Source organism: Bufo gargarizans, chromosome 9 (assembly GCF_014858855.1).
Source record: "Bufo gargarizans isolate SCDJY-AF-19 chromosome 9, ASM1485885v1, whole genome shotgun sequence".
In the NCBI taxonomy this organism is placed as follows: Eukaryota; Metazoa; Chordata; class Amphibia; order Anura; family Bufonidae; genus Bufo; species Bufo gargarizans.
Window position 1 is genome coordinate 74,317,805 of NC_058088.1, and position 7,951 is coordinate 74,325,755.

Sequence of the window (7,951 nt, forward strand, 5' to 3'; positions counted from 1 at the left end):
ATCAGACCAGGAGCAGACGGGCTCCTTATCTCTGCTCTCTGACCTTATAAACACTCATTATAACTCAGTTCTTATCTTACTGATAAGAATGTGATTTAAGTGCTTATGACCTCTTAGTAGTTTACAGTTAACGTTTATTAGATGACCAGCAAAAAATTAAAGTACCAGTCACACAGTTAGAAAAACAGTTAACCCTTTGCGACAGAATGGCTCAATTTTTTTAAATAAAAACCATTGAAAATATAATTTATAACCAAAAATGAGTAAAATTCAATCATTAAAAAATTACCTCGAAAGGTATACATAGCCTTTAAAAAAATAATGCAGAACTAAAAAAAATAAAAATATGAGATTTTAGTAAGGCAAATTTCAAACTTGAGCTAAATAGTTCCGTTAGAGGAACAGCCTGCCGGAGTTCATTGTATCAGGCATAGACAGATACTACCTTTTTCCTAACAGAGCCCCTGTCTATAATGAGACCTGGGGATGTATCCGGATCTGTTTACGGCATTAGTGCCAGGGTTCGCCTGGACAAAAAAGAAATTGCTGCTTGCAGTAGTATTTCTCCGGCCGAATCTCGACACTAATAAACTAAAAAATATATAGTGGCGATTCTGGAGGAGCTGCCAAACCCCTGACACTGTGGCGTGTCTTCTATTGGGGGAGCAGCCCGACCGCATGTGGACCGCAGTAATCGACTAACCCCAGCAAAATATGCATACAATGGAGGATGTCGGCGCGGTCCACATGCACCACAAGAGCAAACTACACAGAATGTAGCAATCATATGAAACACAGAGAGAGAAAATGCACCAAACAGATATAACACTGACTATGCTGGCAAGACATGAATAAAGGTATTAAAAGCTGAGACTTTTGCCAATATATTCCAGTCATGGAGATATCGGAGCCCATCATGCACCACGTCACGGTTCTCAGCATGGCAAGGGGTCCTAACCGCTGCTCTAACTGTGGTGTGAACACGGTCTGAAGGTGATATAATTCAGATATAATGCCATAAACAGACCAGATCCCCGAGGGGTCCCATTTTAGTCAATGGGGCCTGGCAGTGTTCCGGCTATGGCATATGCGATGAGTGTGAAACTAGCCTTAGTATACATTAGTTAACATTGCATACTGTATATATGTTCAATCCCTTTCAAATGAATTATTCAAATAGCAATTACACTTAATAAATTGTATTTACTGATGGAATCAACCATTCATAGTTTATAATGATATGACTAGTAGAATCTACCGTAAATGTACAGCAATAAACACATAGTTAGAGCAGCATATTAAAAATGTCAGTTAATCAAAATGATGACCAGTCAGGGTTAACTTTACAGTTACACAGATAATAATGGCCATCGGACAACAACGTATAGGATGTAATCAATGAAGTCAATTGTTAAAGAATAGCAGGAAGAAACATCAGCTGATTGACCAGTGAATAAATTGGACGAGAGCCTAGAAAACTGCTGCTCTGTGCTGAGCTTGACTGAAATCAAACCTCCAGTAAGAATGATGAGTGATGACTGCGAGTAAAGTACTGAACATTGATAGAAAACAGATCAATGGATGGAAACAGAGAGCAGGCTCACCACCGACATGAATCCTGCCTCCACGTGGCGAGAAACTCGCCTTAACAAGAGTGTGCAATCATGTAATTCTACGAGAGACAAACCACACAGCAGCAGGGATGATTTCATATTGACATGATGATTTGAAACAAGAGTTCTCACGATGAAACAACACATCCCGAGTAATGGTGAACTTACACATCATGGTGGATGACAGATTGGTTAGACAGGATCAGGACTCTAATGGATAAGATGAGGCTCTAAAAGCTTTGGATCTCAGCATCTTTTTTTTTCTTATGTACAAATAGGTGATTAATACAGACAAGTGGAAAGCAGAAGCATATTCTAAGATGTCTATGCATGAACGTAAAGATTTTTGATAAAATATGAGATATGGAGACCTTATGTAGTAATAGAATGGAGTACATTGAACTCTCAAGAGGAGCTCCTTCCAAGGTGCACTCTCCAGATATACAAGACATGTTTATGCCCTTAAAGGGGTTATCCCATGACTAATGTAAAAAATCTCTTGATGAGACATGATATAGTACATGAAAATCTCTTTCTAACAAAGCTAGAACCAGCCCTGTACCTCACATGGATCCAGTAATCTCCCTATTCATTGCTCTGCTAGATTTATATCAAGTTGACAGCTCAATGGGAATGTTTTTTCTGTTGCAGCTAAGGGGGCGTGTCGATGCTCCACCTATGACAACTGACATGCTCTCTCTATCACAGCTCAGGACCAAGCTGAAGGATGAAACTGAGCATGTGTGGCCATCTCAGTGAGCAGGACAAAGGAATAACAACAAAAAAAAAAGCGGGTGGTGCTATACAGATACATTTTATTGAATAACTCAAGGCCCATGCAATATTACATGCAAAATAATTCAGATCCAGATGCTGGTTTTGTGGGATAACCCCTTTAAAGTTATTTTCTGGACTTTTACCATATATCAATGGCCGATCCTTGGAAGAGGTCATCAATATCTGATCGGCAGGGTTAGTACTAGTGTTGAGCAATTTTCAGTTGAAGTGCATTTCACAAAACCAAATTTCCTTGCGATTTGTGGTAACAAATCTATTTTTAAGGAAATGGCGGTTAAAAAAAAAAGCGTACTCACCTCATCCATTTGCTTGAATAGAGACTGTCGTGGCCATCTTGATTGAAGAAGCCTTGTGAAATCTCATCATCACATCACTGCACGCAGTTTCAAGGCCTCAATTTTAATAAGTAATTCGTAACAAATCCCATTTCTTTGTGAAATTCAGCAAAGCAGTAAATTTGAATAAACTACTGGGGGCACTATAGGGGGTTGTTTAAGGTGCTGGGAGAGCTATAAGGGACCCCCGTATTTTTTTTTTTTAATGCTGCGGGCACTATGGGTGACAATTTAAGGTGCTGGGGGCACTATATGAGACTGTTTAAGGCACTGGGAGCACTACAGGGAGTGCAGAATTATTAGGCAAATGAGTATTTTGACCACATCATCCTCTTTATGCATGTTGTCTTACTCCAAACTGTATAGGCTCGAAAGCCTACTACCAATTAAGCATATTAGGTGATGTGCATCTCTGTAATGAGAAGGGGTGTGGTCTAATGACATCAACACCCTATATCAGGTGTGCATAATTATTAGGCAACTTCCTTTCCTTTGGCAAAATGGGTCAAAAGAAGGACTTGACAGGCTCAGAAAAGTCAAAAATAGTGAGATATCTTGCAGACGGATGCAGCACTCTTAAAATTGCAAAGCTTCTGAAGCGTGATCATCGAACAATCAAGCGTTTCATTCAAAATAGTCAACAGGGTCGCAAGAAGCGTGTGGAAAAACCAAGGCGCAAAATAACTGCCCCTGAACTGAGAAAAGTCAAGCGTGCAGCTGCCAAGATGCCACTTGCCACCAGTTTGGCCATATTTCAGAGCTGCAACATCACTGGAGTGCCCAAAAGCACAAGGTGTGCAATACTCAGAGACATGGCCAAGGTAAGAAAGGCTGAAAGACGACCATCACTGAACAAAACACACAAGCTGAAACGTCAAGACTGGGCCAAGAAATATCTCAAGACTGATTTTTCGAAGGTTTTATGGACTGATGAAATGAGAGTGAGTCTTGATGGGCCAGATGGATGGGCCCGTGGCTGGATTGGTAAAGGGCAGAGAGCTCCAGTCCGACTCAAACGCCAGCAAGGTGGAGGTGGAGTACTGGTTTGGGCTGGTATCATCAAAGATGAGCTTGTGGGGCCTTTTCGGGTTGAGGATGGAGTCAAGCTCAACTCTCAGTCCTACTGCCAGTTTCTGGAAGACACCTTCTTCAAGCAGTGGTACAGGAAGAAGTCTTCATCCTTCAAGAAAAACATGATTTTCATGCAGGACATCACACGCGTCCAAGTACTCCACAGCGTGGCTGGCAAGAAAGGGTATAAAAGAAGAAAATCTAATGACATGGCCTCCTTGTTCACCTGATCTGAATCCCATTGAGAACCTGTGGTCCATCATCAAATGTGAGATTTACAAGGAGGGAAAACAGTACACCTCTCTGAACAGTGTCTGGGAGGCTGTGGTTGCTGCTGCACGCAATGTTGATGGTGAACAGATCAAAACACTGACAGAATCCATGGATGGCAGGCTTTTGAGTGTCCTTGCAAAGAATGGTGGCTATATTGGTCACTGATTTGTTTTTGTTTTGTTTTTGAATGTCAGAAATGTATATTTGTGAATGTTGAGATCTTATATTGGTTTCACTGGTAAAAAAAAAAAAAATTGAAATGGGTAATAGTTTTGTTTTTTGTTAAGTTGCCTAATAATTATGTACAGTAATAGTCACCTGCACACACAGATATCCCCCTAAAATAGCTAAAACTAAAAACAAACTAAAAACTACTTCCAAAAATATTCAGCTTTGATATTAATGAGTTTTTTGGGTTCATTGAGAACATGGTTGTTGTTCAATAATAAAATTAATCCTCAAAAATACAACTTGCCTAATAATTCTGCACTCCCTGTATATGGAACTGTTTAAGATGCTGGGGACACTATAGGAGACTGTTAAAGCTGCTGCCAGCACTATAAGGGACTGTTAAAGCTGCTGCTGGCACTATAGGCGGCATTTAAGTTACTAGTGACATTAAGCTATCGGGGACACTATAAGGGGCATTATAATAACTGGGGCCACTATATGGGAGCATTATAACTTTCAGGACCACTAAAGAGAGGCCATATTACTTCTAGGAGCATTATTGGGTTTTTATTACTACTAGGAGCACTATGGCAGTCTTTATCATTACTGGGGACACAATGGAGATCTTTGTCACTATTGGGGCGCTTTGAAGGAAATTTTACTGCCGGGTCAACATGAGGTGCTTTATCATTGTTACTATGAGAGATTCTCCTGTAGGTACTTTGAGGAAAATTGTTTCTATTGTGGGGTATTATTACTACTACCGGGGGTACTATTGGGGTCTTTTCATTATTTGGCACAAAATGGAAGGACACTAACAAAAGTACTTGGGGGGGGGGGGCATCACTATTGGAGCACTATCACTAATGAGGGCATTCTGGAAGAGAATTATTAGTATTAGTGGGAGTTTGGGGAGTATTGTCACTATGGAGAGACTACAGTATCTGTATGGCACTATTATTTCTATATATTATTTGGGGGCATTAGGGAACACAATCAGCACCAGGAGGAGGATAATAGAAAAGTGAGGAACTTAAGATATGTGGCAAACTCTGCAGTGACAAGAGATGACTGAAAGAAATCATTATGGTGGTCTGGGCCGAATAGAGACGATGAGGAAAGAGAATACCTACATTAGAGAAGACATCACTGGAGGTAAGAAGTATGTTGTGATATATCCTCCTGGATATTTGGCAGTGGTGAATGTAATGTCCATCCAAACATAGGATGGCCGTAACCATGGAAACAAGCAATGTATAATGTGATGGATAAATTAATCAAGCCCTTAAAGGAGGCCTTGTATTAACATTCTCTACAGGGTAAATGTCATTTGCTGAAGTGAGACAACCCCTTTAAGCATTCAGATCCAGGTGCTAGTTTGAAAAATGTAGAATATTATATTTTTTATGGAATAAGCCCATTAACTATATATTCTGTAATAAGTTATATGAAAAATCGTTTTCTAAACTGGAAAGACTTTTTAAGTTGTGTTCGCAATTTAAATTGTGTCATAACCCGGTCCCACCAATCTTTTTATCTTCTGGTGGGCTTGTAAATGTTATGTTACTAAAACAATCAGAAAAATTTTGTCAAAATCTTTGCTAAGTCAATTTAAAAATGGGTTTAGTTGGCCAAGTTGTTGATTTAAACCGACATATTGTCAGCAAATACCTCTCATCTTCAACCCATTATGTCTGTGTTTTTGCAGATTACTTCGATTAGTGTTTCAAAAGTTAGGAATACAGTGCTGTTTGCTAAATTATGTTGTCTTTTGATCCAGGCTGTATTGTCATATGCTTTTTATTTAATGTACTGCATGCCCTTTCGACATGCAAGCCTCATAACATCCTACATAATAAAATCCCTGTGTGACTGCGCTGTGTCTGTGTGTGTGTCACCAGTTTTTCACTGGGCATGCGCGGCGGGGCAACCAATCAGGACACAGCACTCCACACGCGGCCGCACCGCCCACAGCATCGTGCCGACCAATCAGAAGATGGCATTGACACTCTGCTTCTAACTGTTTAACCACTTCCATGTCGCGGTCCTTAGGAATCACTGTTTGGAAGGGGCTAACCATCAGGCCCCTGCTCTGCCCCCCTCGCACGCAACCCCCCCGCCGCCCCTTTTCAAGATGGCAGAGCACGCAGCAAGCCCCCTCCCCTTTCAGGATGGCAGAGCGGCAGCGGGGCATAGTGTTAGCTGTAATGTAAAGCTAACCCGCTGCTTGAAACGGCCGACATCGGTGCTGGCATCAATGTCAGCCATCTAACCCCTTCCATGCCGTGGTCCTTAGAGACCGCTGTATGGAGGAGCTAACCATCGGGCCGCTGCTCTGCTGTGACAGCAGCTGAAGCTTGAAGGCAGGAGCCTGATCAGGCTTAGTGTGAGTTCAATACTATATAGTTTACTGCAGTGTATTGTACAGTGCCTTGCAAAAGTATTCACCCCCTTGATTTTTTTAAATATATTTTGGTGCCTCACAACCTGGAATTAACATGGTTTGTTTGAGGATTTGCATAATTTAATTTACAGAACATGCCCACAACTGTGAAGATGTTTTATTTTTATTTTGTATTGTGAAGCAAACAACAAGGACAAAATAACAGATAAAAGTCAATATGCATAACTATTCACCTCCCCCCCCCTAAAGTCAATACTTTGTAGAGCCACCTTTTCCAGCAATCACAGCTCCAAGTCGCTTTGGATAAGTCTCTATGAGCTTGCCACATCTTACCACTTGGATTTTTGCCCATTCCTTCTTGCAAAACTGCTCCAGCTCCTTCAAGTTAAATGGTTTGCGCTTGTGAACAGCAATCTTTAAGTCTGACCACAGATTTTCTATTGCATTGAGATCTGGGCTTTGACTAGGCCACTCCAACACATTTACATGTTTTCCCTTAAACCGCTGTTGCTTTAGCCGTGTGTTTGAGGTCATTGTCCTGCTGGAAGGTGAACCTCCGCCCTAGCCTCAAATCACGCATAGAGTGATACAGATTTTGCTCAAGAATATCCCTGTATTTAGCACCATCCATCTTTCCCTCAATTCTGACCAGTTTCCCAGTCCCAGCTGCTGAAGAACATCCCCACAGCATGATGCTGCCACCACCATGTTTCACTGTGGGGATGGTGTTCTTTGGGTGATGTGATGTTTTGAGTTTGCGCCAGACATAGCATTTTCTTTGATGGCCGAAAAGTTAAATTTTAGTCCTATCAGACCAGAGCACCTTCTTCCATACATTTTGGGAGTCTCCCACATGCCTTTTCGCAAACTCACAACATGCCTTATTGTTTTTATCTTAAAGTAATTTTTTTCTTCTGGCCACTCTGCCATAAAGCCCAACTCTATGGAGCATATGGCTTATTGTCGTCCTATGTACAGATACTCCAGCCTCTGCTATGGAACTCTGCAGCTCCTCCAGGGTTACCTTAGGTCTCTGTGCTGCCTCTCTGATTAATGGCCTTCTTGACCGGTCTGTGAGTTTTGGTGGGCGGCCGTCTCTTGGCAGGTTTGCTGTTGTACCACGTTCTTTGCATTTGGTTATGATAGATTTGATGGTGCTCCTGGGGATCATCAAAGATTTGGATATTTTTTTATAACCTAACCCTGACTTGTACATCTCAACAACATTTTCCCGACTTGTTTTGAGAGTTCCTTGATCTTCATGGTAGTGTTTGGTTAGTGATGTC